Source organism: Lepisosteus oculatus, chromosome 7 (assembly GCF_040954835.1).
Source record: "Lepisosteus oculatus isolate fLepOcu1 chromosome 7, fLepOcu1.hap2, whole genome shotgun sequence".
NCBI lineage: Eukaryota > Metazoa > Chordata > Actinopteri > Semionotiformes > Lepisosteidae > Lepisosteus > Lepisosteus oculatus.
Genome location: NC_090702.1, coordinates 46,551,425 through 46,576,620, shown reverse-complemented (window position 1 = coordinate 46,576,620; position 25,196 = coordinate 46,551,425). Strand labels below are relative to the sequence as shown.

The window sequence follows — 25,196 nt, the reverse complement described above, 5'->3', positions numbered from 1 at the left end:
AGTGCAAAGACTCCAAAATAGGAGAAATGGCTTGTACAGAGTGGCAGTCGAATTCTGGACATATTGGAGTTTGTTCACTGTGGATTTAGATACTGCAGTGAATTGGGGCATTGCAGAAATACATTCTGAAAAATACAAATATATTGACTTGATAACTTTTCTGGCACAGTCAAAGACAGCATATGGTATGTAGATTGGCAATATTTGTGAGATGCAAGAATAATGTTTTTACAATATTCTGCTCATGAGGGTCAAAAGTCAGACCAAGTACAAATATCACCCCTAAATTATTCCATTATGATTAAAATTCAAGCACAGTGCTGTCCACAGATCGGGTTACTGCATTGGCTTTACATAGGTGATGGGAGGTGAGAAGTAGCATGACTTCAGTCTTGTGACAGTTCAAATGAAAGAAATTTTTCAATCATCTAGATTTTTATATAAGAGATGCAATTAGAGAATGCAGAAGCATCTACTTCAGTTTAAGGTTTAGAATGGTTAATTTTCATTACTGGCCAAGTGGGAATGCGTAAATACTGGATAGCAGGAAGCCCAGGTTTGAGCCTTGGGCAGCGCTAGACTTAATGAACCCATCTATGAGTTTACTGAGTGATGCACTGGGTTACATTCAGATTACATGTTAGTACATTGTATTAAAAGTTCCAATTTAGTATTATCTGACCAACTAAACTTTTCTCTTGGCCCCCTACATGGAGTATTCAGTCATTGCTGATCCATGAACACTTTTTCCTGTCTTGGTCACTGAACTCTATAGGGTTATGCCTGCACTAAGCGATCTCTTTTCCTAGTTGAGTCATTGATTTTTTTAATTTATTATACAGGATATCTGATGAATGGTTAGTGGTGCTGACCTGTAATTGGTATATGATGTCTGCTTCTGAACTGATGGACATGCTCGATTTAAATAAAGGTTTCTAATTTCACTTTACCAACTACCAATCTTTTTATTTGAATTTGTTCTTGGCCCAAAACTCAGGTGTATTTAGCATAAATAAAGAATTGCTCTAAGAGGGGTGCTGGTGGTTCAGGGGATGTGATCTAGTTTTTTTTTTTTTATAAAACAGCAAATTTATTTTGTCATTGTTAAAGTGCATTTGCTGTGACATTTTGGTTACGGGTTGCTGCCTCAGAATGTTTGGGTCCTGGGTTCAATTCTAGCCTGATGTACTATACTATCTGTGAGCAATATTCTTTTTTTATCTGAGTCCCCTAGTGTACTTCCATTTCTCAAAGTGTTATTGCTTAGGTCAATTTCATTGTCTCTAAAATGTTCCATTATTGTGCCCTACATTGGACTGGTGGAAGCTCTGTGATCTTTAACCAGGGTAAGAATATTTCTGATAATGGAAGGATAACTAGCACCTGTTTCATATACAGTATATACAGTATATAGACATATTCATGCTAACACATGATATACAGATTCACCGATTGTGAATACAGGTACAAGAATACAAGATTTGTGACAAATGTATTGATAAATGTATTTTAATTGTTTACATCTGGCATCATAAATACTGTGTCCTTTAATATATAGAGAGGTGCACCTCAAGCAACCACACAACTATTTACTGTATGAGTCAGCCTCAATGTTGTGCAATATTTTGATATATATGTGTGTGTGTGTGTGTGTGAATGTGTGACGTTTGTAAAATAGGTGTGAGCCATCAAAAACTATTCCATAATGTCTGGTGATAAGCTTTGTAATTATGTGTACTCTGAAAGGACCTGAAGTTTCCCGAAAGTTGAAGGTTACTAATTCATATTAAAACAATCTAACATTTTCATTGGGTAGTTGGAAAAAACGATTTTTCTTTATTTAAAATCGTCTTGTTGTGCTTAATATATTTTAATGCATTTTGTCCCCTTTCAGATTTTATTTTACGTTTACACAGTAAACAGTACTTTTCCTTGCAAATATGCATAAACCTTCGCGATATTTAAACGGTGTATTGTTTCCAGTGTACATTTCTTGTTAGGAATTCCACGCAGTGTGGTTTTCTCCCTCCATTGCAGGATCACCTTTTGACAGCTGACTGTTAGGCACTTTCTATTTTTATCCCAGTGGCGCTGTTTCTCTTCTTACAACAATTGTTGATTACAGGCAGAAATAAAACAAATCAAGGACTCTCTTCTTTCTCAATCTGTTCGTTTCTTAAAATAACCTACTGAGTCGTGATCAACTCGTCCTTGAAAGCTGTATATTGTAAAAAAAAATCAAATGAGGGATTATGGATTGTTACAAATAGTCACTCTCACCAACCTCGCTCGGGTTGAATTAATGTGTTACTATTTTTGGACCCCCAGTGTTTCCACGGGAAACCTAATGACGCAATGACGTCAATGCAGGTCAATAGCAGACTGGAGGAATTGAGTGCTTCCATTAGATTTTGCAGTATTTTCAGAAACGAGGAAAGAACAAAATGGATGTGTTTTAAATGCACCCCAAAAAATAAATTAATTGAGAATATAGTAAAAACGGTAACCGTACCATTGAGTTACTGGGGAAAAAAAGAAGTTATAAACGGATGTTGCGTTTTCTCGAATTCCCAGGGATTGTGTTATATACTTCAGTATCTTGGATCAATGGTTTCGGGGTGAGATGAAGCTTTAATTTTCTTTCTTGAGCTCTTGCTTTAGTAATCCACAGTGTTAGCTGATGTAAAACTTTTGTTCTCTTTCTATAAGGTACGTACGGTAGCAAAACTATTTAGAATTTCTGCCTTTTTTTGGAGATAAAGCGTCAATGGACAGTGATACATTTTTTATTATTCATAAAGATTGTCTTTAAGATAGTAGTGGAACTCAGAATATTTACACACAGAGAAAGGTAACAACATTAATGAATGGACTGTAATTTATTGAATTATATATATATAGGTAATGCACGTGTTTTAAGGTGTATTCTATTTTTGCTTCATATACATCCAAATTAGATATCACTGTTAGAAAAAAAGTAAAATGTTAATGCTGAGTTTTAAGCTTAAGTGATGTAATGTGATGTTCAAAAAGGTGGGATTTCATTAAATAATAATGAGAGCATAAAAGGAATGTGATGAGCTATAATACAGATGTTTTTTCCAATAACATTTCGAAGATTGATATACGTTATAATGCTTTACAAAGCATTAAAATCGCACTGATGTCGATCATTGCTATTTTAAGCTTATTTTAACTTCCTAGAATCCATTTATAATCGTTTACACGTGACTGCACAGTACATATAAAAGATGTGTATGTATTATATATGGGAAGAATATGGTAAAGGGATAGGGTGTTGGATGGTGGTTATAATGGTGGGGATGGAGGGGTTGTATGAAGATCATAAAACTATTATATCAGAATCTATATCACGGTCTTTGAAGCCAAATTAAGTAGTCAAGACAGGGTGCAGTCATTAAAATAAATAATTAGATATATATACGTAACCTTCAATTCAGCTATGAACAAAAATATTTTAAAACATTTTAAAACACTATAAATGCAAATGAGTGTGTACGGAAATAAGATTTTTTTTCTTTCCCAATCATTATTTCAGATGTAAGGGCGTTTACCCCAGCCTCCGAAGAGGAGTTTCAGCACCACGGTCAGCTCTCACCAATCATATTTTTTTCTTAATCAACATCGAATCTGTTGTTGCAGAAGGCTGTGTTCCCTAGGTCAGTCGTAAATTCAAGGGAAAAGTTATTGTTCAAAAGCTCATGGCAACAATATTAAATACACGAGATAATGGAAACTATAATCTATGCATTGATTGTCAGATAGTTCTTATTTGGCTATTGCTTAGAAAAGGACGTTATTAAATTGTTATTAATCTTTATATACATATATGCTTAATGCATATGATTATTTTATATCTGAACTAAATTGTAAAATTGAGTTATGCTTAGGGTCCTTAACACGAGGTCGTCTTCAGAAATGGAAGCCAGACCTTAAAAATGAACAAGTTTTTTTTTTTTTAATTGTACGGTTTTTAATTGTACTTTTGTACAATACCAGAATACACAATGACATCATGTTAGGTAAATTATTGTACGTGAAAATAAATTAATTTATTTAAATTTTAGAACGTCTTGTGCAGAAAGGGGATTATGTCACAACTATACAAATGACGCAGTTGGGCGGTGAGGTAAATGGTCTGAAAGCGGACATCTGAAAGATCAGACTTCGTCTAGAAAACTTGTTAGTTGCTGTTTCTTGCGCTTTTCAAGACATAAGAATAAATTAATATAATTTCAGGGGTAATAATGTCCCTTCATTAGTATTGTATTTTTGAAAATTGATTATTACTGGCATAATTTCAAAATATTGGCAATTTAACACAATATGCTAAAGGAAATCATAATACCAGGTTAAAATAGAATCAATTGAATTGCCACCAAGGTATTAAATTATATTTTAGACTGTAGTTTTCCAGATGTGTACATACAGTACAGTGTATACCGTATATACAGTACATACAACCATCTTATTTCTAAAGTGAATTTAACAGAAAAGGCAAAATATGAATATAGAAAATACACCATACACAGTGTCCTACAGTCAGGGAAACTTGCTTTTTTTCAAAACTTGGATAGGATGTATAAAGAATGTGCACAGCATATACAGTATGCAGGCCCAAAATCTGTGTATATCTTTGAAAGTTCATGCTAAGTACATTTTACTATAAGTGACATCGAAAGCAGATTAAAAACACACTTTAATTGTATTAATGTGATTAATATTGGATATTGGATAAAGAAAAGGTCTGAGCTTTTTTATTATTTAATCACACCAATTCTAATTGCTATAGTTCCAAAAATTTAAATATATACGAATTTGACCAAATCTAACTTTATAACTAAATGAATTAAAAGTGCCTGTGCTATTGAGGTCACAAATCATGCTAGAGTACATTACATTGCCTCACATCCATAAAAGTTTAACTTTTTTTAGTGGTTGGTTTAGTTTTTGATGGAAATCGTTTACATTTAGAGTAACAAAAAAGCAATGCTATATCAACAACCCATATTTTGTAAATGTATTATAAGAGTAACTGTCACTAAATTGAATTTGGCTTTAGATTGGATTAAGGTATTTAAATATCAGATACTTCACAGGCACCATTTCATGAGCATTACAGCCTTTTGCAAGCCTGTCCAAGAATTTGAGCTATTTGCAAGTTGCAAGACATTTTGATCAAATGGAAACCTACATTTCTTAAAATATTTTTAATAAACATATACAAATGTATAATGTACTTAGAAATTATTTTGGATGACTGTGATATTTAATTTTCACATGATACACCCTTTTCTTCAGAATGCAAACATACACATTCTGAAGTCTGAATAGCAGAGAGACAGAAGGAGGCTGGGGAGTGATTACAACTTGTTTTAATCCTATACAGGCTGTCTATTTTTACCGTATCCACCAATATAAATACCTATTTAAATTAATTTGGGGCTAATCTAGCAAGATCTGCCAAGATGTATGGTATTTTGAATTGGTTTAGTGGTTGTTGCTTTGTTTAACAATTTTGCTATGAAGTATTATTATAATATTTAATAAACATCTAATTTTAACAGTAAACAGCAACTCCACTTCTTTGATCAGTATTTCCTTTATCTGAATTTTAGCTAAAGAAGAGATGAAGTGTCTCCCTCTGTCGGGACTAGTATATTTCTTACATTTTACATCATTTTTCTATTTGACAATTTTTAATGGATGGCTACTGTAATTCTAACTTTAAAGCTGTACACTTTGATTTACCTGTTAATATAAAGTAATGTAATGTAACGTTTTTAAAAATCCAGGTGTTAGTTCAGTATCTGAAATTTCACATTGTTACAGTACCAACCCCCCCCCAATTGTAATGCAAATCAGTACTTTCAACAGTTATTTTCTAGTTGGTCACTAGTTGATCAAGCCAATAACCTGAATTCCATACCAGCCAAGTTCTAAGTTAAATTTATGAAGTATTTTTAAAGATTACTGACTCTACTAAAAATATTTCAGATTAAATGATATTGTACAGAGTTTAGGTGGTTTGCTGTCATTATGTTACTTGGATTGTAAAAACACTTTCACATAACTATACTTTCTCTTAAAAATCTGATTGAAATGGCAAATTGATGTACTGTATTGCTAAGGTACAGTAAAATATATCTAAAATGGTAGAAACATTCCTTAACCAGTGTGTGTGCCTCAAACATCACATGCAGTGCAGGTAAATTCAACATCACAAAGACAAAAACTACCATTTTGCACAGATGACTGCAAGGCACATGCACCACATAGAGGCCATCACATTGGTTGCTTGGCAGTACAGTTGGCAGTGGAGCGGCTCTCTGAATATGTGTGATGTATGACCTTCATCCATCTGTCTTGTGTAGGCATCACTAAACATGGGCGTCCTAAACATGCCTGGTCATTAATGTTCTGATTGCCACTATAGCATCTCAGTATGCACCTGTGGTGTTTCTGTAATATCTGTAGTGGTTTGCAACAACTTGTTTGGACTTTACAGCCTGATGTAGCAGTTGACTACACCCATTATTGTATAATTGTAGCACCAGTGTGGATGGGGGCTGTGTATAAGATGTGCAAGACCTTTTTGTTAGAATTTACGTTTTCTCTTTTTTAATTCGAGACTGCATTTTGCACATACAATTGAAGAAATTTGTAAAATGTCATGCCTGAACAGTTACCTGTGCCACTGATCTTTGTGTGAAAACTCTGCTGCAGATGTGTTTCATCACAGCATGTGAATGATGAAAAGTAACAGGGTGATAGATTAACAAATTTGACAAAATTATAATTCACTGTTTTAAGGGACCAGTGTATTATGAACAGTCGGTGCCTGTTGCTTAAATCCTGGTGATTTACGTTAAGTATATTTGACTGAAACTGAGAAGTGACGCTGTGTTTGAGACAGAACTGTAAAACTGAAGATAAATATTACTTTAAAAAACAAGTGCTCAAAAATCGTCAATAAAAATCAGTGAAAGTGGATTTTAATTTAATTTGTTTTATAAACAAATTTATAAACATTGGGAATCTATAATATGTGAATCAATTTATTTTGATCAATTTTAATTGTTAGTGACTCTTTTTCTACAGAACTGAAGTCATATCGTGGCTACTGTCCCAACATTGCCCTACCAGTGCTCTTCAGCTTTTCGAGATACATTAAGATCTGAAGGTAATACATTTTCTGCTTTTTGATTGGTGTAGCATCTCAGGAGGAAAGAAAGGAAGAACATGTTTTGATATATGCATAGTTAAATTATATGAAAACTAAACTTTTAAAAGAATGTGCAGTGTTTTATTGGCATTTTGTGTTACATATCCCTCAGCCATTGTCAGCACACATTCTGACATTCTGTCACAGAACATTGTATGTGAATTTTTGTTCACCTGTCCATATTGAATGGTAACTATATATAACTATAAAATGTTTAAGCTTAAACCAGATGAGCTTCCTTCTTAAATCGTTTAAGTTAAATATGGCGGCGTTTTTGTGAAAAAGGCTGTCCATTGTATTAAAAGCATACAACTTATAAATCCAAACTTTCTGAAAAGCAATCATCTTGGGTGTACTGGATTATAAACAGAGTGAAATGATATTATTCAGATACCACAGCTTTTTTTACTTTATCTTTTTTTGTGCACCAGACATTCATCTAAGTCTTTTATCACAGGCTCTCCCCAACATTCTGTACTCATATTTATGTTTCTTTTTTGTTTTCTTCTTAAAACTAGAAAGTTCATGGAATTGTTTCTTCTGTCTTTAACACTGCTGTCAATGCCTCATTTGAGCTCATTTTATTATATATTATTTTACACATGTGTAATTGATTTGTAGCTGCAACCATGTCCATAATACCTACTTCTTTGGTATCTTTTTAATGCTTTTTAATCTTTTGGTAAAATCTGTTTTAGGTTTTCACTTTCTAACTCATCCACTTTTATATGGATTGCTATGATTTTGTGTTCTGGTTCTGGTGACTGTGGCTTTCACTCCATCACATGAAATGTGTATTTTCTTGAATTTTATTCCACACTGTAGACTTTCCTATAAAGAGTGTCTGTAATTGCATGAACATTACATTTTATCTCAGTTATTGCAGCCATGATAACTGATTTGCCATGCATTCTTCATCTCAATCTTACCCAAATCAGAATTTGTCCCAAATTTTCCAATTTTCCTAATGCTACATGCTTCACATATATAAAAGGTACAAATTAAGTAAAATGCCAGTAAAACATATCTACAAATACATGTTCTCACACAAATGATAAACTTTTACATGAGCAGAGTATGATTTCAGTACCGGTACTCTTGTAATAATTTAATTTCTTGTAATAAGCAGTTGAATAAAGTATACATTGTTGTAATGTCCAGTAAGTCCTTCCAATTCATTATTTCATACAGTGCTTTGTGGACTGAGTGTTGTAAAGGTACCTGAACAGAAATGTCATTCTAAACTGTACTTCTAGCCTTACCATTAGAATTGTATTAATACTTATATTCTGTCATGTCTGTTTGTTGTGTGTGTTTTATCCTCACACTCTCACAACTAGTTGACCCAGTATTTGATCAATTTGATTAAATCTTTAATGCTATTTAGTTGGTCATATTAAAGTAACTGCCAGGCCACTTACTAAAAATGTGAATGTGCCAATATTCATTAACGCACGGAATGCTCATTTATGACTGATGCTTTTGAATCTTTGAAAGAAACTACTTTCAATCAAATCTAAAAACATTTTACTCTACTTCCCTTTACATTTTAAAGGAGTGCTTAATAACAGTATGGACACATTTGTACCAATTATTTCTCCACACGCCTTTTCAAAGAAAGGTGATGTTAATTTTTTCAAGATTATTCCTTCTTTTCACCCAACATTTAGTTATGCAACATGTAAGTTTTAAGTTGACAATATTTTAACAGTTCATTGAGCACTGACCTGAGACTAATTTACTTGCTCAGTCATAGTGAGACCAGCTCATAAACCTGTAAGCTTTATTGGTAATGCTCTGTAAATTTATTTTCCCACACAATCAGATTTTCTGTTTTTCAGTCTTACCAAAGAAAATAATTCGGTGTGGAAGAATCCTTGTCCTTTTTGGATCTTTTTGCGGTCTGGGCTTGCTGTTCCTAGAACCAGTAGTCAGGAAGCCCTTACCCCAAAAAGTATCTGCAAAGGACGCATTCAGCCGAGAAACAGTTTTCTACTAGTCCAGATGTAAGTTACGCTGAAGAGTTAATAACGTGTTGATAATTTTGAATCATTTCTCATTGTTTGCGTATTGTATGCACATAGTGGTTATTCAGTTAATGCAGGGTTATTCAATTCATGCAAAACTGTAAAGGGAAATTCAACTTTGTAAAAAAATAAATGTGTTTTCTTACCTGTGCAAAACTACATGAGGAAATAAGACTGATTACAAGTGAAAAGGGTATTGTGATGCCCCTGTAGCTCATCTAGTTTTTCAGTCATCAGTTGAATTCAAGAATTCCCCCCGCCCAGTTCTTTCTGACAAGAGGCTGGCGTTTGAGTTCCAGTAACACTTCTTGACAACATGTGCCAGAATCTCACACCCCTGTACATAAAGAAGAGCCTTGTATGCTTAGATTCAGCTCCCTGTAATATCAACTTGTGTAATCTATTTACAATAAACATCTTAAATCATGAAAGACTTCAGATGTCCTAATTCACTGAGACTTTTAATGAAAACCAAATATGAAAAACAGAAAATGAAAGACACCTTTAGTAAAATGCTGTCAGTCATAAATTCTTCCATAACAATTTAATAAATAAAGATAGACGTAACCACAAATGATTTTTGTACATCTTTTTTGAGACCTAATGATCTTGCCACAACTGAAAGATATCACCCGTACTCAATCACTTGCACACTGGCATAATACAAACAGAAACGATGGTAATAGTACACTGCTGCCTCTCAGTAGTAAAGCTACTACACCATTTAAATATGTAAATAATTTGGCATTATGAATAGAGGACGGTATTTTGCAGATGTGCACAGGATATTTAAACAAACCAGAAAAGTAAAATTTAAGTAACAATGGGATATTTAATTTTGATGACTATAGATCTATGGGGAGCAGATAATAAAGCCTTTCAAGAGTGATGATCCTACTGTTGTCATTTCTTCCTTTTTTTCGCTAGACTCAAGAACTTTAGTGTTTTGCTTTCTTTGTTTTTCAATACTATATGTACCATGGACTGTTAAATGGACTGTGAGTCTTCTCTATAAAGAGCTATTCAGGCATATGAAAATGTCATGTCCTATCACATCATATTTACATCTGAATGCTAATATTCTAATAAACTGTGCAGTTTCATACAGTATATAAGCTTACAAACATTTGCATTGCCTTTCAAATATTAAAATTATTAAATATTTTACATTTGTAACATTACATTTAAGAGGTATTTTCCCATAATAGAAATTATCCTCCCAAATAAAACAGAAATATTTGTTGACTTCATGTTTTATTTTTATATGTGTGTTGAAAAAGCCTCTGTCCTCTTTAGTGTCCAGTTTCAATCTCTGTGGTATTACTGTACACTTGTTTGTGATTTTAACACTTGCTTGTTAAAATAAAAATTTGCATCATCCAGTTTCGAGTGTAAAAGTGCTCACCATTTAGTTTACAATAATAACGACTATAAGAATCAAAATGCACTTGAATTAAAATTTTAAATAGTTTTAAATAAGAGTCTACTGCAGGAATAATTAAAATAGTTATCAAAAAGATTGTGACTTGCTGTAAGATTTCTGTAACCTTGCTTATGTTTCTTTCGTATACGTTTTGTGTATATGGTGCACATTTGACATTTTATCTTGAATATGCAAGGGACATGACTTTGAGCTCTTAGGCAGTGGGAAACCTGGGTTTGGTGGGTTCAAGATTATTGATGAATCTGTGCTTGGCCAGGTACAGAGGGCTTTTTAGTGTCATCAATGTGCAAGTTGCATCAGTCTTTCATTTGACACCCTAGCTTTCTTTATATGACAATGGTCATCAGGAACGTATACATGTGTCAACTTTTCACAACTTGCTTATTATGGGTGCGGGAACATTTTGCTTGTTTCAGGTAGAATATCCGATTGCCTTAAAAAATAATGATCTGGTTGTATTAAATGTGGGTTTTTTTTCAACTGATCAGGGTAAATACACATTAATTTTGTAAGCTTTCTGGGCTATACTTTGACAATACTGATGCTCAGTATACATTTACTTCCTCATTTGACTTCCTGCATGAATTGCCCTGTAGTTTATTGCATCCTTATTGAGAAATCCACATACCGTGGGAGGGCCAACTTTTTCTAGAGGATTATTAAAACAGATCAATTGTAATGTATAATTAACAATTACAGCATAGTAGCATTTTTAAGCTTTCTTTTACCTACAGTAGCATGTTTTTACATAAATCTCCCTCTCACCAGCCTTTCATTTTATGTCCTTTAAAGTTATTTAAAATTTGGTCTTTTGTTATCTGTGCAAGGACAATTGCAGGTTTTGCAAACATAAGCTACTGTATATCCATCGGTACACCAGGTTGAACTAAAGGTAGTATTTTCTATGTAAATCTCACATCCATTTTGTTTTATTTTCTTTAGTTCATTCAGTTTATTGTTTTGCATCCATAAACATATTGAATTTAATCACACTCATTAATCTGATTGCATAATGAATGCTAAAATCAGAGTGCATACAGTGGCATCTGGGTCATAATAAATGATTACAGGTTAGGAGTTTAAATAGTTACATGGTAAAGAAGAACTCCAGGCTCTATTTTGTCTTTCCTAATCCCACTTACACATCACTACACACCACAGTATTTTAAATTCCATTACCAACTGCCAGTCTTTTGTTCCATGAAATCCATGTTCATGTAGCACTCAGAGCAAAACTCCAGAAGAAACTGAAGTGGTTGGAAAGACCTGAAGTGATAGAACAGGTAGAACAGCCACAACATGATCACACAATGGTCACATAGAGTGTGAGAAGGTACAGATATTCATAGACTCTGGGATCTGAGTGCTGTAATTGAGAGAGAACACTCTGTCCCCAATGAGGACAATTCTACTGGCAATTTTTAAGACAAAGTATTTAGCATACTGGATGCCCAGTGTGGCTACTGGCATGTACGACTACATAAAGAAAGCTCAGAATTGTACATTTAATGGCACCTTTGTCAGACATTGTTACAATTTATGCCATTTGGCATAAAATTAGCATCAGAGATTGATGTTCATAGAGACTGCTCAATCAAATGTAGGAAGAACTTGAAGATGCAGAATTGATTAACACGAACACAGGAAGACTAGTGTATCTACAGGTTTTCTATGTCTCTTTAAAACAGCACTTCAAGAAATGGAAAAACAATGTTGAGTGGCCTTGAATAAGCCAAGACTTAGATTTAGCTCGTTAGGAGTAAAGTTGGAATGAAAACCTGACGAGACACCAGATTTCCAGGACCAGAATGGGACAGCCCTGTCCAAAAACAATGACATCTTTCCCATGAATCCTGTATTCCCTTCAGCTGCTGCAGATGAGAAAGAGCAAGCTCTCTGAGTCTTATGTCTATAAATATTTTTCAGTCAGGACTGAAGACAGTATTTGTGCTTTCTGGGTTCTCTCCTGAGGAGTCAATGTCAGGGACAACTGCAGGGCTGTTATCTGGTTTTCAGCCCAAATGTTTGATACACACTTTAGCAAACTGAGCATAACTGATGGTGTCACTCCCGAATTTGGAGCAGTTGTTATGCGGAGCGAACACGTAATATCAAACAGGTGGTGTTTGTTTCAGTATCCATGTGTTAATGGCTGTTTCTGAAGTGGATAGAGAATTTAGATTTCCTTCATAACCCTGGTCCCCAAGAGAGAGCAATATCTTTACTATTACTATAAATTTGACATGACTATAAATTCATGTCTGATGTCCAGTATTTAGGACTTCTGTGTGAGTCAACAGGCAAATAATTAATATACAGGCTGGTCATTCAATGAGCTATGATATGAAATTTTAGATTGTATACATTACACATGGTAAAGTACATATAAGGCTGCTGTAGCTGGTACAGGAATAATAGCATTATAGTTGCATTGTTATTTATTATCTAGTAGCTTACATCACAAATCTTCCAAGGGATTTTCACTTTTACATATGTGATGGTACCCATTTCTTCCATCACTTACAGTATGTGCAACCTCCTCCTGGGGTAGATAAAGTAGGTCTCCAATGTGTACCATTATGCACTAGCTGTCCCACTTCACAGCAGATCAGATGGAAAAGTTCAAAGTTGTGTCAATAATTAAATGAAGGGGAAACTATAGGCAGGCCAGATTCTTAAAGTCTGAGATGGAATTTAGTCAGGGCATCACAATTAACACCCTAACTCTTGCAATCAGTGCTAAGGGACCTTGAATGTCTTCAAATAGTCAGGACTAAATCCAAAGGATAAAACAGATAAATGCTTCTCTTTTTTGACACAGAGGAAAATGACTTTCAAACCACAGTAATAATCATATTTTGTTCCTAAAATGTGTTGAAATATACTATCGGCCAATTATAATATTATTATAATATAACTATTTGACATTATTACATGTTAAATAGGTCTGAGTCTGCAACAATATTTTTTGCACTTATGTACAGTATATCATTTATTATTTAAAATACTTTGAAGGCATACTTCAAAATACTGACTTTGAAGTCAGTTTATCTGGCCATATACAGTAGCTCTGATAAGCATATTCACACTCCTTACATGTACAGTAAATAGTTTTGAGCCTAATGTTTTTGGATGAGAAAAACTTTGTTTTGACTTGAAATACATTCTAAATGTGAAGAAAATGTGTGTAAGCGCACCTTTTGTTTTTGTGCAAACTTTTTTATTTGGTGCGCAATTAGAGCATTTGGGATGTACCAAATGTTCTATATGTCCTCCTAAAGTTTTAGAATGTGAGATTTCTTACATTATTACAAAGCTGACACCATTAAGTCTGAAGGCAGTTACATTCACTACAGTTATCAAATTAATTATGTGCAAAACAACTAATGGATGGTGGTGTCAGCGAAAAAGTACACAAATGTGCAAGTCTCAGCCTCTTTTTACTGGTTTGTTTGAATAAATCAGACTATTTAACCCATTCAATTCATAATGGTCTGTGTAGTTTATTATTTCTTCTTGATTCCTTCATCAATGTTCAGTTAGGATCAGCATACAGTACTTTGTTTTGCTTTTAGCAATTGAAAAGTAACAGACACTCTCCTTTAGTTAAAAAATAAAACATTCAAACCTATACCACTCACCTTTGTTAAAACTCAACAAACCATTTCCTCCTGTACAGTCACGACTTTTTCTCTTAGTAAACCCTGTATACGGTATGCAGCTGAGGATAATTCCACACTCACTAATGAGTCCACTACCTGTAATTCATTTATGTGTTCAACATTGCTGTCTCCTTCGAGGCAGGAAACAACACCTGCTTTATTAGCATGTGGTTTTCCATTATAGCTGCCAACTAAAATGTATCTGCAAACACTTTTAAAATCATTGTTAAGTATAATTTTCCAGACAAACCAGTGTCGCTGATCAGCTACACTGCCATCTACATTGCTTCCGTGAGAGATAATAAAGAGGAATATGTTAATAAGAATCATATTTTTTTTTAATGTGTTTAGTGCTTCTGTGGATATTTTTACTAAACGTCCCCTGTGATCCAAGGAGATGCAAAAGCGTGATAGAAACAGTTATAGCAGCTTTTCCAATGAGAGAATTAAGTACAGATGTAAAGCAACATGAAATACTCTGTCTCTGAGCTACAACACTGCACATAATAAGCAATTAACTTTGCCACATGTAAGCCTATCTGTTGCAATATTGCATCATACTAAGTCATTAGTGAGAGCCCAATTATTATACCTGCCTTTTACATAAGTGAACAATTGACAGGCTACGGGGCGATGCCTGCCATGCACAGACCAGATTCCTTTTTTATAATAAATCTCTGGATACCTTCATTTAGACCCTAACTATAGAATGTTTAAATTCTCATTTTAATTAATGTTCCTTGTATTGCTTTTGTCAAAGCAGACTGTATTTTAGAGTGCTGTATATTCTTTTCTGTAAACTGGTATTGCTGTTGCATAAGGCAATGATGCTGCATTGCTGTTCCCTTTTGTCATTGCTAATCTATATTTCAAATGTGTATTCTCTAAATATTTAGAAGAAAAATATTACAATTGCGAGAATAATTACACATATTAAAATATACAGTAAGTCATATATTGCGTGTAACACTGTCACTAAAGATTTCATTAGTTTGATACACTCATAAAAAGAAGCATCTAAAGCATTAGAAAATACAGATTGGTACAGTGTAATGAGTGGCTTTATCTTGATCCTTGCCACTCTTTGATGGCAAGACACCCACACATTCTTTAGAAAGTCATGTTTCTTTTTTCTTCCCAAAAAAGTTAATTTTATGTTACTGATATGTACAGAGAGCCCTTATATTATACCTTCCTGCAGTTGATCAACTGGCACAATATTCAAGGGTCTCAATTCAAAAGAATTGATTTTTTACATTTTTAGATATGCGAGACAAAGCCTGCTTCTAGTAAGAAAAGAGTATAAAGTATCAAAAGTATCAAATTTTAGTTCTTAATGTTCAAAGCCTAAGCTAGCTAAAAATATGAATGAAAAACTTCCTCTTCTGTATAAACTGGTTATTTCACCCTAGCAGAAAGGTAAATGGTCTCAAAAATGTCATTTCCTTGTTTGCATTCAGGTTCATTCAGGTTTTTAGGTATCACCTATTATTAAGATAATCAATCTATTTTAAATTAATTTTAAGGTTTAAAAGAATAACAATAAAACATTTCATTAAAAACTTAATATCTAAAATGCCTAAAACCAAAATCTTCCATAAAAAATAAATACATTTCTTATTCAGCATAAAATTTACAGTACTAGGAGTGACTTTTTTTCACTGCTCATTATTACATTAAAGAAGAAATATGAAATCAAAATAAAACAATGATTTTACATAAAACAAACAAATTCTTGGAGTGTTTTAGGATTAAAACCTAAAAATATTATGGGTAATAATGTCTCATTGGCTTTGAATGCCTACAGTACTTCATCTTGTTTCAATTGAATAATTGGCTGTTTTTTAAAAATGCATCAATGTTTATAAATTTCATAATATACTAAAGATATAAAAAACTGTCCATAGTACTCCTTTAGGAGTACCTCCACAACCTAAAGTTGTCTAAATACATAGCCTGTAGTTATCCACTGCAAATGAATGAACATAATGCATTTTATCAAGGAACCTGCTGTCTTGTAGTCTTAAGTCTCAAGCATAGCAGTATTGTAGTTTAGCACTTACAGGAAGATAAATGATTTGATATACTGTACATACTCTTTCTTTCAAAAAAGGGAGGAGAAAAGTTCACATTAATTGCCATATTTGAGATATTTAATATTACCCCTCTGTTTGTAGTAAACATGCTGTATATTGTGGCTATATATTAATGCAAGGGGATAATCATTTAGACAGGGTAACTAGATCTGATATTCGGTCAATAGCAACAAACTGAAAGTTATGCCCTAACAGGACTATCTCACGACTCTGTGTGAACCTACTACACACACTGAAACAAACTCTATATAGTTCTAAGAGCAGTACTGAGAATTTGCTCAATTGTAACAAACCCAAAATAAGAGCTGCTGCCCTCTAGAGGATATTGAAGCACACGACTAACTTCCCCTTATGTAGAGTAGTAAGACAATAATGTATCAAAAAACCCCAAATGTATTGTCAACTTTTAAACAACAAAATTATTCATAATCACTAATCCATAAAATAGGACTCAATTTTATATTTGAAGCACATATTTATGTATAGCCACAGTAAGTTTCTCAAATATATTGAGCATCATAAGAAATGTATCACTCGATGCAGGTCTGGTTTTAGAAACAAAATATATGTTGCAATATAAGATTGCATAAATGTCTGTGGTGTCACTTTGATTAATTGTTTATTCATGACTTGCAGTGATAAACTCTAGTAACATTGTTGTACTGTATAAATCTATACATCAACCCCTTATTTGTGAGAGGGTGGAATGGGCACAGATGATAAGGTGATTTAACCTTTTGAATGTCAAGCCTGATGAAAATCTCAAGAGACAAATACATAAAATTACCAATTTGTCCTGCGTATCTACAAAACAATGCCTTTATGCCATCAATATTGTGCACATTGAACTAAATCTAAGTTTTCATAATCAGCAATTTATAAACTGGTAAGATGTTGCAGCCAAACACAATCCATCAACAACACCATGCGATTTGGAAAAACAAAACTTCACAATGCACAGCTTCATACTGTTAATCAGAGCTGTCTTGAGAAATGAGAACATTACAGTTATACTGTGGATGCCCTACATCTAGCCTCATTTGAAATCTGTTGTGATGACCTGGGATGATATGTGGTTCAGAGACCAGAGAACAGACATATGCTTGGCTGTGGTCTATGAGAGGTGTGGAACAGAATCCTACGAGATAGCATCTGTAATTTGCTGCAAAACATAGATAGCAGATATACATACAGTATCTAGATTTCTTTCATTTGGGGTCACAAAACATTTATAGCCTCTGGGTTTCATGGTAAACCCTCTATTGGCAAGTTTTGTTAATGACAAAAAATTTTAATAATAATAATAATGTTTCTTTATTAGCCCTATACAATTTCTTGCATTAGGAATTTGTTAATCAACATAAGGAGTTTACCCATACGATGCTCAAGAAAATGTATAAGTTAACAAAGATGGCAGTAAGAAAATACTGTATATAGAGCACTAACAGCACTTGAACTGACCTTTTTCTCATCATACTTGGTAGTTAATGGAAAATATATTTTAATGGAGAGATAGAGTAGTAAAGGATTACACTGAAAAGTCACCACCTATAGTGTGCAATAAGGTTCTGATACTTCTGTGTGAAGATCTTTGATCATTCACCCAGGCAGAATTGTCCTTGTGCTCCACTCTCTTTGATTTCAGTTTGTGATCTTTAGTGTTCGAACCAAAAATATTTGATTGGATTGTGGTATGGACATAGCCAAATGAGAACATTTTGTGTGCATTTTGTCGTTGTCTTGACATCTTTGTCAATTTTGATTTACTTTTTGGATCATTGTAGTGCTGAAATGTCCATTTTACGACAAAGTTTCAGATTCTTGACAGAGGAACCAGGTGGAAATACAATACTATAGTGGAAAGTGGTAGATTCAGCTTTTTCTGGGTTTTTATAGCTAGTTCCTACTTTGTTGAGATCAATGAGTATTTGCCTGCAGTATTTGAAGACTTATCTAATCTTAATCATGATAATGGATAATGGCTAAGCAGGTGTGAGCCTGGTCAGCACCTGGACCGGAGACCTCCTGGAAAAAACTAAGGTTGCTGGTGGAAGAGTTATTAGAGGGGCCAGTAGTGATGGGCTCACCAGTATAGTGATGGGGACATTATACTGTAAAAAGACGCCATCCTTCAGATGAGACCTAGAACTGAGGTCCCTGCTCTCTGTGATCATACAAATTCCAGGTTTGTTCTCAAAGAGAGTAGGAGTGTTACCCCAGCATCCTGGCCAAATTTCCCATTTGGACTTCACCAAGAATAGCCTAGTAATAATCCTCATCTATGATGTGACTTCCCCACTGATAGTTGATGTGTGTGAGTCACATGTATAGTTCAGAAAGTTCTATTTCACTTCCAAAGAGCTGAATGTTTTTGGACATGTGTTTCCATTGGAGTTTATTTACAACAAATACTTAGATGTGTGAATATTGTGATTCTCATTGGAGTTCAGTTATCCATTCTAAACATATTCTTATTTCCCTTAATTTATGGCAGCTGCTAACTTCTCTATGAAACTATTTTTTGTGGTACAGCTTTTGTATCCAATGTGCGGTTGCATAGATGATTGTAATCATAAAAACATAAATAATCGATATGTAATCTAATGTACATACAGTTGTATGCAAAGGTTTGGACACCCCAGGTCAAATTGCAGGTTTCATAGAATCGCTTAAAAGAAATTAACACAATCTCTTCATGATACAAATTTAAACATGACGTATTTCTGCACATTTGCTATTTGAACAATTTCAGAATTAATATTTATTTGCTGCAAAAAATAAAACAGTGAATGTGTCATTTGCAGACATTTGGGCACCCAGTGAGTCAGTACTTTCTAGCACCTCCTTTGACAGAAATCACAGCTTCCAAACATTTCTTGTAGCCAACTAAAAGTCTTTCTGTTCTTGCTTTAGGAATTTTTTTCCACTCGACCTTGCAGAACTCTTCTATCATATTCTTAGGTCTTCTTGCAGGCACTTCATGAATCTCCCCAAAGATTTTCAATAATATTCAGGAATGGGGACGGTGAAGGCCATTCCAAAACCTTAATCTTTCATTCCTGTAAGTACTTCAAGGTTAATTGTGAGGTATGTGTTGGATCATTGTCTTGCTGAAATATACAACCTCTTTTCAACTTCGACCTCTTGTTACGATGAGTTTTACAAACCCTGTGCAGGTCTCTGACAGAGTCTGAGGTGAACAAGTCCAAGAAGAGCGAGGCAGGAGAGTAGTCGAGTCCAGAGAGGAATTCTAGGCTAACAATCTGAAAAGGGCGAGACGAAAGAATGGTAGAAAGGTACCAGTTGGATAGGGGTGCAATAGGCGAGGTCCAAGAGAGCAAGGTGTTGAGGGTCGTAAGTACCAAGAGTTCAGGAGGCGGAAAGATTTCTAATACAGAGCGTAGGTTTGGAGTGAGCAGAGAATTTAAATGGTGAAGGTGCTGGCTGTGCTCATAACACTTCTTTACTGACTATGGGGCATTACCTTCTAGGATTTGTTGATATTTAGTTGAATCCATTCTTCCTTCCACCTGCACAATATCTCCTGTGCCACTGGCTGCCACACAACCCCAAAGCATAACAGATCCACCCCCATGCTTAACGGTTGGCAAGGTGTTCTTTTCTTCAAATGCTTCACCTGTTTTTCTCCAAATGTATATTTTGTAGTTCTGGCCAAAACGTTCAATTTTTGTTTCATCTGTCCACAGCACTTTATTCTAAAATGTTTCTGTCTTATCTAAGTATTGTTATGCATACTGTACTTCAGATTTAACCTTTTGTGATGAGATTGTAAGAAAGGAAGTTCCTTCTGACAGCTCATCCATGCAAATCTTTTTTATGTAAGCAACATTGTACTGTGTTCCTGTGAACCACGGCTCTGGTGTCAGCTAAACCTTTCTGCGGGTCCTTTGCAGTGATATGTGGGTTTTGCTTTGCATACTGTATCTGACCAGTTTACAAGCAACTCTATCAGACATTTTGAGGGTATTCCAGATCTTGCCTTGACTTCAACAGTTTCCCGTAACTTCCGTTTTTTAATGATGTTTCTGACAGTGGAAATTCCATGCTGGAAGTGTTTAGATATCTGTTTTTAGATTTGTATAGCCTTCCCTTGCTTTTTAAGAATCAATTATCTTTATTTTTAAGCCCTCAGTCAGCTGCTTAGGGGAACCCATGGTTATTGAGAGTGGTAAAACATCCTGAGAGGTTAGAAGGGTCAGAGAACCAAGTCTTCACCTGGCTTAATTTAAGGCCTAATGAGTCCATCTTGTTTTGAGACATTAAAAAAAGTATTAATGAATCAACTTGAAGGGTATCCAGTCTGTTCAATTCAGCAAATAAATAGTAATTGTCACTAAAATATGCAGAAATATGCCATGTTTAAGTTTGTTCCATATATAAGTTTGGTTGTATTAACTTCCTTTATACTTAGAGATTCAGTGAAACATGCTATTTGACCAGGGATGCTCAAACGTTTGCATACAACTGTATAACCTGTACTATATATGTGAGTTTAGTTTAAGAACAAATAAATGATATAAATGTGCAATTCAGCCTTAGTGATTGTTTTTTTTTGTGTGTGTGTCATACAGTTTCCTTCACAATTTACGTAGGTTTAATACTTTTGAATTAAAAAATAATAATTAAAAAAGAATGTATCATGTCCAATTTTATAGAGAAAAATAACAAGCTTACATGTGCAAGTAGACGTTGAAAAGGAAACAACAGTGTACAATAACATCTGGGTAGGCTGTATGTTTTTTTCCTTTTTCCATCTAGAATCAGAAATCCATTCATCCCAGTGACGGTTTCACCAACCTAGAGCCTGCCCCAGGAACATAGGACAGAAGGCAGGATGAAGAGCACGTGGGTGACTTCAGCCAAGATGGGACACCAGTCCACCATATTGCAACAGGAAAAAGGAACAGTCAGAGATCACCCAAATCAAACCCAGCTACTCAAGATGTTATTGGAAGCTTATACTGTAGGAAAACCAATGCAGAAGCTAACAACCTAAGCTGAGTCAGCAGTGATAACTGCCACGTCACTACAGTATGCTGCCCTTCACTCAGCTTCTTTTTTTCCGTTTGAGGAAAACTTATCCTCTTCTTGTTTCTTTTGCAGACTTCATGCTCACATACCTTCCTGCTCTAACCTCTTAATGTATGATCAGCTCACTGCCCTCTCTTAAATCCCTGTTTGGTAGCTCAACACTAACAGTAAAATGATCCTTCATATTGTATTAAAACTAAGGATCAGTTTTAGTCCTCTCCCTTGTTTCTCATATATTTTCAGTTCAGTAAGTACTGCTATAGTACTGACACAACTTATCATCTTGATATAGTGTGTGACTCACTCTGCAGCTGATGACCAGTACATTAATTTCACAATAAGAGAAAGAACATACAGTAGTAAAACGTGAATTTCACTGTTCGGAGCTTGTAAGCTTGGGAATTTGGTAATTAGTGGAATGTTGGAAACTGGGGAAAAAGTGGATGCAGATTAAAAAAATGATTTCATATTTAATATTCCTGCTAATTTGAGTTTTAGTGTGGGATACATTGCAATGATGCTTAGTGGTAAGTATTGCAATCCTGCAGGTGGCAGTAATTACCTGTTTTTTTTAAGAAAAAATCCATGCACTGAAATGAAGGAACTGAAAAAGAGGTATGTATACTGTAACTGAGCATTCTTATATCAAAACTCCACGTAGAAAAGATGTCCTTAATATGATCTACTGTATGTATTTATTTTATCACTGTTTTCTTGAATGTGGCGTGTTTGAAATTAATATGCAAGTGGTTTATTGATCATGCTTTTTTGCTGCAATACATTTCTTTCTTTGCTGTGCATGTCCAACCTACTCCTGATAAAAGCTGTGATATTCCTTTATACTCCAGTCTGAGGTCTGCTTATTCTTCCAGGATTATCCCTTGGCTACAGAAGTTCAATGCTGTTACAACTTTACAATAATATACCTGCAACGCAAATACCTACATACCCAATTACAAACTATCAGCAGATAGATTCATTAAGAGTATCAAAATACTTCTAATTAGAATATATAAAACACTTTCACAACAGTCAATAAACAGAATATTTTTTATTTGATACAACAACATTAAAGGGAATTTCTGTAACGAAACCAGCATCTTAACTGTGATCATGAATCTAAGAATAATCAATTAATTGATTAAGACAATGGGTCGAGCAAACTTCTGCAATCAAGTCGACTAGAAGAGCCAGAGGGTAAGTAGGTCCTCATTATTGTGTGGTTATGACATATTGTAGCTTTACTGTGGTTAACAATGACACAAAAAGAAGGAAAAGCTACCAATGACTCGGTTTCCTTGCCTACATGCAGAATTGAGTGTGCACATTTTTTTCCACCACAAGTGTCTCAGAGCAATTCGCAGCAATCCCACATCTTAACTTACAGTTGTACTCAGATGTGCAGCCAACTATGGAGTCTGTAAATGTGGGGGGTCAAAATAGCTATTCAAGGAAAATTAAGATCACTAAATAAAGGAAAGTCATCTGGCATAGACTGCTTATCCACTTCCTTCCAGTGTGTTTTCGTTAGAAAATAGGTGCATTGTAATTTAAATATTTTACATGTATGTATTCTCATGCGAAATTGACAAGAACTGCACATCAGCAAAATTACTAGACACATTTATTTGATTTGAGAAGTCAAACACCTTTATATAGTAGATGTGAAGATGTTTTATTATTTATTTGTTGTTTAGCTAAATGCCAAAGATCCTTAGCATTAAAATGAAATCATACTTCATTAGATCCAATCACAGTTTTTGGAGGAGATGTTGCCCTTATGTACTGTAAATATTTCTAAACTTTATTTTTTTGTAACTTTGGAATTGGAGAATAACTAGGTTTTTGCTTTGTTTTTTTTAATATATATATATTTGCAGTGATTTTCAAACTTTGTTGATTCATAGTTGTTTTAAAACTGAAAACGAAGACCGGCTCAGAAAGTATCTGACAACAAACCTTAACAACACAGTTTCTTGCAGTCCTTTGAGTGTCTGCAGGAATGAGAAAGTACATTTCCACTGTCTGCAGGAACTTCAGTTTGACGTAAGCAGGTAATTATGTCCAATTTTCCAGATGTCAGACTACAGTTAGGCAATTTGTGTGTCAGAAGCCCAAAAGCTGCAAAGAAATATCCCCTAAGTGTATTAAGTGACAGAAAGAAAAATCTACAAAACATATCCAGTGTTTTTTTTTCCAAAAACACTGCTTTATTCTACTACAAATTTGTTTTCACCATGCAATTATAACTAGCCACATTCCAAGAATCAGCATCCCTGTTTATAATCAATTCTTATAGCTGATGACACACAAGTGCAAAGATTGCATTACAATACCATTATATACTGTACATATATATCTTTTGAAATAAACACATCAACCGTTTATAACTATCAACAATGAATATATCGATTTTTTTTGTTACATCAGAGGTATGTAACTACCGTTTAAAATAAATTAAATAGTTCATAACTGAAATTAATACAAATAAAATCCCACAACCCCAATATCCCTTGGAATTAATCTGAAAAATGTAATCCTGAAATGTATTTTTTTATCTTAACTAATTATGTAAAGACAAGTAATTAGCATATTATGCTGTACTATATTCTTCCAATGTCTGCATTATTGTAAGAACATAGCAAAGACCTTCAAATGGTTTTACTGATGTGTAATGGCCGATACACATTTTTATTTCATCGTATAGCCTTGGGAAATGGAGCAGGACAAAGCACAATGTCATGAAAATAGAGAGCACTGCTTTTTGAGAACCCTTTCAAACATTAAGTGTATAATTCCACATTGATATACTGGGATGAAACTAAACAGAGAAGGAACTAATGCTATATAAGAACATTTTTTGTCAGGTATTACCCCGAGGTTTGAATGTGACTCACCTCCCTCATTACTCGAATTTCAAAGAAGAAAAAGGACTAATAATGATGCAATGACTGAGAGGTGAGAGGTTCTTTTATGTGGAACCACTGATGTTTTATGTGTAGCATCTTCACAAGAATGCATAGTTAAAATCAAAGTAATCAGCAAACCAAGCAGAATGAAATTAATTCTCCTGTACACGCATCATATGGCTTCATGGAGAATTTCATTCAAAAGTGAAAAGTGGATAACTTGCTGGATTCTCTTTTTGTGAATGTTTCATAACACCGATGCTGGTGCAGAGTCCTTTATTGTTATTCCAGCTAAAGGCTTCAGGTACTCTACTTAATGTATCTAATTAATAGCTTGTTTGGAAATATTTAACATGCTTCATAGACCATTTACTTTTCGATGATTTAAAGACATGTTTGACCGTAGGCACAAACAATCAACATATTAAGAAGAAGACAAAAGCATTGAATTTCACAAGTTGATTAATGAAACACAGAATGTAGAGGTCAGCTAAAAATAATGGCTTTCTGCTGTCCTTGGAGTTATGTGACTTGTCCTTAATGAATTTGATTTAAAAAAAAACACCCCTGTGAGGCATTTGCAGTTTATCGAAAGCATTTAAAAAATGTTTGCAAATAACATAAAGACAATGTGAATGGAAAGAACTAAAAGTTCAACAGACCAGAACTTAATTCCCGTAATTTATTTATCAATTTCTGCTTCTATTTCACTCATTCAAATTACTCATGGAAATAAAGCTGATTCACAAAAAAGTCTTTT

The 25,196-nt window shown here is 34.2% G+C and overlaps 1 long non-coding RNA gene across 2 annotated transcripts; it reads left to right on the top strand.

Annotated features, from left to right (window-relative positions):
- The first annotated feature begins 2,397 nt into the window (after nt 1–2,397).
- LOC107077977 (uncharacterized) lies at nt 2,398–22,369 on the top strand. 2 transcript variants are annotated; one of them, XR_001478953.2, is made up of 4 exons: nt 2,398–2,618; nt 3,560–3,607; nt 7,123–7,204; nt 21,255–22,369. It is a non-coding gene; the product is annotated as an uncharacterized lncRNA (long non-coding RNA). The 2 variants fall into 2 exon arrangements; XR_011190099.1 differs by having other exon boundaries at nt 21,225–22,369.
- The last annotated feature ends 2,827 nt before the right edge of the window (nt 22,370–25,196 follow it).